The sequence below is a fragment of the Tupaia chinensis genome, unplaced genomic scaffold (genome assembly GCF_000334495.1).
Source record: "Tupaia chinensis unplaced genomic scaffold, TupChi_1.0 Scaffold000429_1, whole genome shotgun sequence".
NCBI classification, from domain to species: domain Eukaryota; kingdom Metazoa; phylum Chordata; class Mammalia; order Scandentia; family Tupaiidae; genus Tupaia; species Tupaia belangeri.
The window spans coordinates 901,416-912,360 of NW_006159934.1; positions in this window are offsets into that span (position 1 = coordinate 901,416).

The following is a 10,945-nucleotide window of genomic DNA, read 5'->3' on the forward strand; positions in this document are numbered from 1 at the left end:
AAGAGCGTGGATGGCTGCTTATCAGAGCCCTGAGCATGGTCTGGGCCGAGCAGGAAGGGCCAGCATCCTCTGAGTCCCTTTCTGGCAGTCTTTAAGCAGGGCGGGGACAGCTGGGATCTCTACTCTCAGAAGCTCCTGCAGTCAACCACGTGGGTGGGCTGAAGGGCAAAGGCGTATAGCCTTCCTGCTTTTGCATATACCACCTGCAAAGCACCTCCCTTTGGGAGAATGGAAGGGATGGATATCAGCTCCTCCTGGAAGCCTTCCTGATTGCCTCCTCTTGCCCAGGGGCTCTGACATTGGATCCCAGCTGCAGGTGCTGGTGTCCTCTCCATCTATCTCCCCTTGCACAGCCGGGTGCCCACCAGAGCAGCCTGCTCAGGAATGTGAGGAACAGAATGAACCAGGGGGTGGATAACCCCAGGGCCAGTGGAAGCCCCTGGCCCAGAATGAACCTGGGAGTGGATAACCCCAGGCCCAGCAGGAGCCCTTGGCCCAGCCTTGCCGGCCTCCTGCCCTGCATCCTGGCAGCTGCCCTTCCCCACCCCAAGGGACCCGCCTGGCGCCACAGGGATCAGGCAGCTGAGGGTTCCGGGCATGGGTGGAGGGCTTTGCTCTGGGCGGGAGTGGTCAAACGTGGCGTGGGGATGGAGACCAGCAAAACTCAGGAGGAAGAGAGCTCCCCACCCGCGGCCCTGTTCCTGCTCAGGCTCTTGGAAGGGCTTCTGAGCACGGAGAGCTGGGGAGGCCAGGAGATAAGGACGTGAGGGAGGGGAGGGAACAGGTGGGCGGGAGCCTCTGCAGCTCTGTCCTCTAGAGCCAGCCAGGGAACCCCAGGCCCCCAGCCCTGCTGAAGGCCCAGCTCAGGGAGGAGGGAGCCTGCTCTCCAGGCACTGAGGACCCTGCAGCTGGGGCTGGCAGGTGGAATACCCCCGGGTCTCCGCTCTAGGGCACAGTGCTTTTGGATGATCTGGGATCAGTCGTCTGCTTCTGTGAGACTCAGTTTCCTCCCCTGCACAGCGGGATGGCTTACTAAGTACACTTACTAAGTGTACCTTTGTACATCCACCTTGGATCCCTCTCTGCTCACTCCTTTCCAAACAGCTCCCCTGGCAGCAAAGCCCAAAGCAGCCTGAAACCATTTCCTCTTTGAGTAGAGAATGGGGATCTGAGAGGGGCAGGAGGCCCAGAGGGAGGATTTCCTGCAGCCTGGGGATGAGAGAATGTCCCATGGACCATTTTGTTGGGAGTAACTTCAGAAGGGGCCCATCTTGGGGCTCCCCAGCCTTAGTGAGATGCCTTGAGGTACACAGGAACATACAGGCTTGTGCAAGGGGTCGGGAAGGCTAGGCCCCTTCCATTTCCTGGCTGCACATTAAATGCCTGGGTTGATGGGAGGGTGGAGGGTGTTAGGAGAAACACTTTGTAATGGGGGTGGAATCGCACGTAACTGGGGCTCAGAGTTAAAATTAAATAGAGGGGGGTCAGATAGTGAAACAGTGCTCTGTGAGACCCACCCACATGGGAAGGTTCTGAGTTCAAGACCAGAAACCTCCCTGAGTGCATAGGGCACATAAATGCCTATGATCAGAGGCCGTTTGAGGCTGGGGTGGCTCGTGGCATTAAGACCCTGTTGAGTATGCTCTCTGTCTGTCTGTCTGTCTGTCTGTTTGTGTCTCTGTCACACACACTCATGGAAAAAAATTAATAAAATTAAAATGAAATAGATCTAAAAGAGATACCGAGAGTACTTTTTCTGGCAGGCCAGGTTTGTAGACAGTGCTCCTAGCCCCTATGTTTATAAACTAGGATAATAATATCTTCGATCGAAAAATGGAGATGTGCTTTGTAAACTGTCAAGTGTCAAACAAACTAGAGGCATGTTCTGGACTCTCCCATGCTGGGTCCCGTGGAGGGGGTGGTGCATGGAGTGACCCCAGCTTACGATGTTCCCCCAGACTGCAGCAGACAGCCGTGCGGCGATGTAGAAACAGCACGGGGTAGAACAGCCCGTCCAGGACACCTACCCCATGGCTCGCACGGCCAAGGACCCAGACTGACAAATGACCCAGACACAAACACGGGTCTGGGGGGGCACGTGGTATTGCCCAGAAGTTGCTGGATCAGAGACAGTGTGGCTCAGGAGCCAGGGCACCCTGGGGCAGCTGGTGGGGGCTGTTCTTGTGGGGAGGGGGCTTCCTGCTATCCCCGCCCAGCCTCAGTTGTCTGCTTGGGTGCCTGAACTGCATCACGTACCCATCCCACATGGGAGCGCTTGCTCCGTACAGGAATCTCACAGCCAAGGGTTTCATGGTAAAGGCTGTGCCAGCTCCTGTCTCCGTAGGAGGGACATGGAGCTCCTGGGTGTGAGTTATTGCTGGTGACACCATTATTAGGCTTTATTCGATCATGCCCGTGCTCACCCGCTAATTAATTAGTCCCTACCCCAGCCTGGGAAGCGCAGAAGTACCTGCACTGCAATGCAGGCCCCCCTTCCTCCTTCCCCACCTCAGAGCACAGCCTGTTCCTCCCGGGCCGACCCTGGGGGTTAGGTGAGACCCAACAAGCCCCGGTCCTGGATGGAATCCATTTTCGGCCACAGCCCCCTTACCTCCTGTGAAGTCTGACTCCTATGTGGGCCCCTTCCTTTCCTGGCCTGCTGTCACAGGGGTCCCCAGCTGCCGCTGGGGAGGGACAAGCTGCAAAAGGCCTTTCTCATTTTCCAGCTCAGTGCTGGTCCAGGGCCAATGCTGCCTGGTCCCCACAAAGAGTAGGTGGCCACTTCTCTGGCTCAATCTCCCTCACAGGGCAGGGCCTCTCTTGCGGGGCTGCCTGTCTGGGTGCACCGAAGACCTTTTCCTGCCCCACTGTGATCTAGCCACCCTTGGGTGTATCCAGACACCCTCCTGGCCCATTGTTTCTGAGCTGGGCTTTCCCTCGCCAGCCCCCTCATGGTTAGACTGTGCTGTTCACTGCAGTGACCACTGGCCACATGTGGCCACTGAATTCTTGAAATGATACCAGCCCAGATTCAGACATGCTCTGCGTGTAAAACACATACCACTTTAAAAATTTAGTACAAAGGCGGTCCAGCAGGTGGCATAGAGGTTAAAGTGCTGGACTCCCACATGGTTAACCATGGTTCAAATCCCGGACCTGGCAGCTTAAAACTCATGCTGGGCACAAATGTGGGCGTACCCAAAATCCTGAGGGGAGAATGGAGAAGGGATGGCAGCATGGCCATGCCCCCCTGGGAAAGGGGGTTGATTTCTTGCTTTCTGTCTCTGTCTCTCTAGTGAGTGAGTGCATGCACCCTATAGCAAAAATCTCTTTAAAAGTAAAGACAAAATAAAACAAAACTCTTAAGAAATCAGTACAAAGGGCCGGCTGGTGATGTGATGGTGAAGATGCTGGATTCCACATGGTCAATTGAGATTCGAGTCCCAGACCCAGAAACTTGAAAAGTATGCTTAACACATGTGCGTGTGCCCAAAATCCGGAGGGGAGAAGGGAGAAGAAGGGATTGTGACATGGCTCCCCCCTGGGGGGAGAGCGCTTTCTCAGCTTCTCACTCTCTTTCTCTCTGTCTCTCCTGCGAGCACGTGTGCCTTATAGCAAAACAACAATAGCAATAAAAAAACTTACTATAGACCAAAACTGCAGATAATCTCAGTAATGTTTATACTGATTGCATGTTGAAACGGTATATGAGGGGGTCTTCAATAAGTTCACAGAAAATGTATATTATTGGGAACCAGCAGTTAGCGTAATGGCCATGTCGCTGGACTCCCACGTAGTCGACCGCAGTTTGCGTGCCGGACCCAGTGGCTTAAAACTCACATGGGGCGCGTGTGCATGCGTGCCCAAGATCCTGAGAGGAGAATGAATGAGAAGGGATTGCAGCGTGACCATCCCCCCTGGGGGGTGATTTCTCGCTTTCTGTCTCTCTGTCTCTCTCTGTCTGTCTGGCGAGCGCACACGCCCTATAGCAAAAACCTCTCCAAAAAATTAATTAATTAATTAATTAATTAAATAAAAAGAAAATGTATATTATTTTTTTAAAAACTATGCATGGATTTCAAAATATTTTGCACCAGAATAAACTCATTCTCTTTTTCAAAAGAATTATTTAATTCTGCTTATTATTATTGTTTTTTGTTTTGTTTTGTTTTGTTTTGAATTTAGCCAGAGAGAGAGAGAATGAGGGAAAGCAAGAAAGCAAGCTGCCAGGTCCAAGACCTGAACCTCAGTCAGCCATGTGGGAGTCCAGTGCCTGAACCGCCATGCCACCTGCTGGCACCTAAGCTCATTCTTTAACTACCTGCTGGTGGGGGCTGTTCTTGTGGGGAGGGGGCTTCCTGCTATCCCCGCCCAGCCTCAGTTGTCTGCTTGGGTGCCTGAACTGCATCACGTACCCATCCCACATGGGAGCGCTTGCTCCGTACAGGAATCTCACAGCCAAGGGTTTCATGGTAAAGGCTGTGCCAGCTCCTGTCTCCGTAGGAGGGACATGGAGCTCCTGGGTGTGAGTTATTGCTGGTGACACCATTATTAGGCTTTATTCGATCATGCCCGTGCTCACCCGCTAATTAATTAGTCCCTACCCCAGCCTGGGAAGCGCAGAAGTACCTGCACTGCAATGCAGGCCCCCCTTCCTCCTTCCCCACCTCAGAGCACAGCCTGTTCCTCCCGGGCCGACCCTGGGGGTTAGGTGAGACCCAACAAGCCCCGGTCCTGGATGGAATCCATTTTCGGCCACAGCCCCCTTACCTCCTGTGAAGTCTGACTCCTATGTGGGCCCCTTCCTTTCCTGGCCTGCTGTCACAGGGGTCCCCAGCTGCCGCTGGGGAGGGACAAGCTGCAAAAGGCCTTTCTCATTTTCCAGCTCAGTGCTGGTCCAGGGCCAATGCTGCCTGGTCCCCACAAAGAGTAGGTGGCCACTTCTCTGGCTCAATCTCCCTCACAGGGCAGGGCCTCTCTTGCGGGGCTGCCTGTCTGGGTGCACCGAAGACCTTTTCCTGCCCCACTGTGATCTAGCCACCCTTGGGTGTATCCAGACACCCTCCTGGCCCATTGTTTCTGAGCTGGGCTTTCCCTCGCCAGCCCCCTCATGGTTAGACTGTGCTGTTCACTGCAGTGACCACTGGCCACATGTGGCCACTGAATTCTTGAAATGATACCAGCCCAGATTCAGACATGCTCTGCGTGTAAAACACATACCACTTTAAAAATTTAGTACAAAGGCGGTCCAGCAGGTGGCATAGAGGTTAAAGTGCTGGACTCCCACATGGTTAACCATGGTTCAAATCCCGGACCTGGCAGCTTAAAACTCATGCTGGGCACAAATGTGGGCGTACCCAAAATCCTGAGGGGAGAATGGAGAAGGGATGGCAGCATGGCCATGCCCCCCTGGGAAAGGGGGTTGATTTCTTGCTTTCTGTCTCTGTCTCTCTAGTGAGTGAGTGCATGCACCCTATAGCAAAAATCTCTTTAAAAGTAAAGACAAAATAAAACAAAACTCTTAAGAAATCAGTACAAAGGGCCGGCTGGTGATGTGATGGTGAAGATGCTGGATTCCACATGGTCAATTGAGATTCGAGTCCCAGACCCAGAAACTTGAAAAGTATGCTTAACACATGTGCGTGTGCCCAAAATCCGGAGGGGAGAAGGGAGAAGAAGGGATTGTGACATGGCTCCCCCCTGGGGGGAGAGCGCTTTCTCAGCTTCTCACTCTCTTTCTCTCTGTCTCTCCTGCGAGCACGTGTGCCTTATAGCAAAACAACAATAGCAATAAAAAAACTTACTATAGACCAAAACTGCAGATAATCTCAGTAATGTTTATACTGATTGCATGTTGAAACGGTATATGAGGGGGTCTTCAATAAGTTCACAGAAAATGTATATTATTGGGAACCAGCAGTTAGCGTAATGGCCATGTCGCTGGACTCCCACGTAGTCGACCGCAGTTTGCGTGCCGGACCCAGTGGCTTAAAACTCACATGGGGCGCGTGTGCATGCGTGCCCAAGATCCTGAGAGGAGAATGAATGAGAAGGGATTGCAGCGTGACCATCCCCCCTGGGGGGTGATTTCTCGCTTTCTGTCTCTCTGTCTCTCTCTGTCTGTCTGGCGAGCGCACACGCCCTATAGCAAAAACCTCTCCAAAAAATTAATTAATTAATTAATTAATTAAATAAAAAGAAAATGTATATTATTTTTTTAAAAACTATGCATGGATTTCAAAATATTTTGCACCAGAATAAACTCATTCTCTTTTTCAAAAGAATTATTTAATTCTGCTTATTATTATTGTTTTTTGTTTTGTTTTGTTTTGTTTTGAATTTAGCCAGAGAGAGAGAGAATGAGGGAAAGCAAGAAAGCAAGCTGCCAGGTCCAAGACCTGAACCTCAGTCAGCCATGTGGGAGTCCAGTGCCTGAACCGCCATGCCACCTGCTGGCCCCTAAGCTCATTCTTTAATTCCATTTCTTCAAGAACCTTTTGAAGTCCCCTTATATTCTAGATATATTGGGTTAAATATAACACGTTAAAAGTGATTTTACTAATTTTTTTGTGTGTGGCTATTAGAACATGTGAAGTCAGAAGTAGGGACGGTTCTGGCCTCCATGTCTGTAGCCAGGTGTCATGGCTGACGGAGGGTTGCCAGGGAGGTGTGTGTAGGGGTCCTTTGCTCTGCCTGACTGCTGGTGCTTTCCCAGAATTTCTCCCCAAGCCACGTTCGTGTCCTTCCCAAACTCAGTTCGGACCATATGAGAATTCCTGCTCCCCTGTTAGTACATAATTGGCCCCACTTCCTTTGGGACTTGTTCACATAAAGGTGTGAATGGCCGACAGCCAGGGTCTTCCACAGAGCTCCCTCTCCCTGCCTAGGGCCGAGCAAGGCAGCACATCCTACAGTCAGGGATGAGGGCCAGGGCAGACAAAGAAGAAAGCAGAAACCACAGCCCAGGGATTCTAGGGGGTCTACCCTTGCCGCAGCCTCTGCCCCCATCTCCTGGAAGGCACAACAGTACTTGGATGACAGCAAAACAGACATGGCTCACCCTCCATGTGCCTTCCTGATGGCCAGGCCATGGGGATAAGAAGAAACACCGACACTCAGTCCAAAGGGACTGTGCTAAGGACCCTTGCGGAGGTCTGGGGGACAGGGATACTTAGAAGGGGCTGCAGACCTGGAGAGGGGGGAAGCTGAGATGTGCTGAGACCAGGGAACCTCACCAAGAAAGGTCCAGCTCCCAGACCTCCAGGACAAGTCTGGGGGCTAAGGAGCAGCTCCATCTGCCAGAAGCAAGGTCAGACAGGAGGGAAGAGGGCGCAGAACAGGCTCTGCTAGGCTGTGCAGGGCCTTAAAGGCCATCTCAGGAGCCGGAACTTTGGCCCAGCCGTGGTGGCACAGATGAGAGAGCACCACTGTGTGATAATGGAGCCGTTTGGGAGGCCGAGGTTTAGATCCTGGGCTCACCTGAACACACAGGACATGCCCGTGGACTCCTGTGATCCTAAGTGGCTGGAAGGTTGGGAGGAGGGCTGCAGCATGGCAAGACTCTTTAAGGGTCTCTCTCTCTCTCTTTCTCTCAAAATAAGGAAAATAAGCTTTTTTTTTTTTTTTTTTAAAGTCTGGGCTTTATCTGAATGGCAACTGAGGGTTTCTGAGCCAAGTCGTGACATTCTCAGACCCTTGTAGCAGCCGGAAGTAGCTCTACTCCTCCTAAACAGGTACCCAGAGAAGCCAAAAGACAGAGATGGCTCATCTAGGGGCTCCCGGCCAGCACCGAGCCAGACAGCAAGTGGGCAGGTGAGGCTTGGCAACGATCATGGGGGAGCCAGCACTCACCAGGCAGTCAGGTGCACCGGACAGCCCTCAGTGAGGGGTTCTGCATGTGCAAGGGGACTTCAAAAAGTACATGGAGAAATGGACTTTTTACAAAATAAAACAAGTTTAATTTTGCAAAAATTTTGAAATCCCTACATAGTTGTTGGTTTTTTTTTTTTCCCCAGTATGCGTTTTCTGTAAATCTTTTGAAGACCCCTTGAATGACCTTATTTCATCTGCACAGCTATGCAGGGAGGTGACAGTGAGCAGCCGAGGCCTGTTGGGCTCTTCGAATGCACACGTGCATGATGAGTAAGTGGCGGCTGGTCAAGGATGGCAGGCCCAGTCCTTACGATATGTGTTGCAGGCATCAGGCTAAATTGCAATGGATACTCAGTCCAGCGGATGTGATTCTGAACCCAGGTCCCCTCCTGAGGTATACAGAAAGCTTGCTGACTGCGTGTTAACAGAGCTACTACAATGAGAGCAGGCTGCTAAGGGGAAGAGGGGACACAGGCATGGAGCAGGACTCAAGGCCCTGGTCCTGGAGAAGAGGTCTGCCCCAGCAGCCTCAAGTCCATCCCTGCAAGGGCCCCCACACCTCTCCTGGATCCCCATAGCAAGCCCTCTCCCACTGGCTCCAGCCTTTCTCCCGATCCTGGAATTAATAAAGACTCTGAGCAGACTGCGGTTTGCAAGTCTGAAAGCTGGTTCCTGCCCACGTCATTGCCCTGAGAGGAGTGGGGCCCAGCTCCCCCCGGAGGAGGCAGGAACACAGACACACCCCCTGACCTTCTCCCCTCCCCAGCAATCCTGCCACTGAGCACCCGAACTCCCACCAATAAGGGCTGACTTGAGGGGTTTTACCCCTTATAATCTCCATCAGCTACCCCCCAAGAAACCCCTAAATGAACACACACTGTAAGAGCTGCATGTCTGTGAGGCAAGCACAGCTTCAGGACAGTTCTCCCAGCACGCTCTCACCTTCCACAACTCTGAGCTGCCGCCACCAGAGACCCAGTGAAAGAGAGAGATTGTCCGGGGTCCCAGGGCGACACCTGATAGCTGCATTGAAAACAAGGATGGTGCTTGCAGAACCAGTGGTGGCTATGCAGCGTCAAGGCTTGCACTAGTATGCATTTCTGATCTACGAGGCACGGTGCAGAAATGTATGACTGGAACCAGCAGTTAGCGTAATGGTTATGTCACTGGATTCCCATGTAATCAACCACGGTTCGAGTCCTGGACCCAGCAGCTTAAACTCACACCAGGCGCATGTGCATGCGTGCCCAAAATCCCATGACGAGAATAAAGAAGGGATTGCAGAATGGCCATCCCCCTAGGGGGTGATTTCTCATTTTCTATCTCTCTGAAAAGCACATGTACCCTATAGCAAACATCTCTTTTAAAAAAAGGAAAGAAAGAGAGAAAGAAAGAAAGAAAGAAAGAAAGAAAGAAAGAAAGAAAGAAAGAAAATGCATGGCTGCATTTTTATTTACCTTTGCCCAAATCCCCCTAGGTCGGGAGGTTTATCACTGTTTGACAGACAAGGAAACCAAAGCTCTATGGAGAGTTACCTCTCTAGAAAGGACGAGAGCCAGCACTTACTCCTAGATTCATCCGAGTCTAATGCGTGCCTTTGACCGCTCCATTCTTGGCCACCCCCGCCAGTGCTCCAGACGGCCATGGTGCGCCTGGCTGCACAAGAGGCGTTTAATTCATCCCTCAGAGCCATTCTGGTGTGGACAAGTCCATAGAACATGTGGCCCTGACTTTGTCCTCAGACTGGCAAGTGACCAGTCTTCCTTTCCTGTCCTCTGGCTCCCACATTTCTTCCCCACCAGTGAGATAGGTAGGAATGACCCTCCCTGCCCTACTCCATAGTCTCCCTCCATAAAACAGGGTTCCCATCCCATCCTGCTCAGGTTAGCAGGCGTTCAGCAAGCTGCCCTTAGATCTTCTGGAATGCTGTACAGCTGCTTTGGTGCAGGTCGCCCCCTCCTGGACACCAGAGGAATGGCGGTCCTGGGTTATCAGAGGGACAAGGAGGACCAGCAGTCTGGGGGCTCCCAGGTCTGGTCTGGGTGCGATTGAAGCTCAGCATGGGAAGAGGTTGTGTCCCACTGATAACGAGGAGGCTGGACTGCCTATCAGTCTGCACAGGGCTCTCATCTCCCTGTCTTCACCGGGTACCTGGGGGTACAGCCTACCTTCGCCAGGCAATATAGGCTGTGCAGGGCTGGGTGTGGGGCCGCAATCTTGGCCGGGGGGAAGGAGGGGAATGGAACCCTGTGTGTCTGGGTCCCCCACATGCCCCAGGGCACAATGCCGCCATGGCCTTAACTCCCAGACTGCTCCCCCACCTGCAGCACCCCCACCTTGGCAGACCTCAACCCCAGAGCTGCCCAGCAACTCCTCCCTCCCCAGCTTCAGGCAGGAGGCTCGACCTCATCCCATGCAGAACAGAGCCCTGTAGTGTCATGTGCCCCACAGGGCAGCCCAACCTGGTCTTACCTTCCAGACCCCCACCCCAAACTTGCCCAACACCTCCCCTCCCCAACATATTGGGCAGAACCTGTCTCTTGCCAGGCCTGGGGTGTTGAGAAGACTGGAGGGCCGGGGTGGGGGCTGAGGCTTGGGACAGCTGGCCTGTGTCCCCACACTGGGCCTGGGGCCCAGCCGGAGAGGCGGGGGCCTGGCCACTCAGGCCTTGGCTGGGGCCGGGATTTTTGGCCGGGCTGCCGGGCCCTCCCTCCTGCTTCCTCTCCTGAGGGCTGTCCTGGCAGAGGCCCCCCTCGCACTTTCTGGCGGGAACAGGGCCAGCGTGGAGAGAACAGCCGCAGAGGGAAAGCGGGAAAGAGATGGGGAAAGTGTGTGTGTGTGTGTGTGTGTGCCTTGGCTGGGGCCGGGATTTTTGGCCGGGCTGCCGGGCCCTCCCTCCTGCTTCCTCTCCTGAGGGCTGTCCTGGCAGAGGCCCCCCTCGCACTTTCTGGCGGGAACAGGGCCAGCGTGGAGAGAACAGCCGCAGAGGGAAAGCGGGAAAGAGATGGGGAAAGTGTGTGTGTGTGTGTGTGTGTGTGTGTAGGAAAAAAGCCACAGTCCAGTCTGGGAGGCT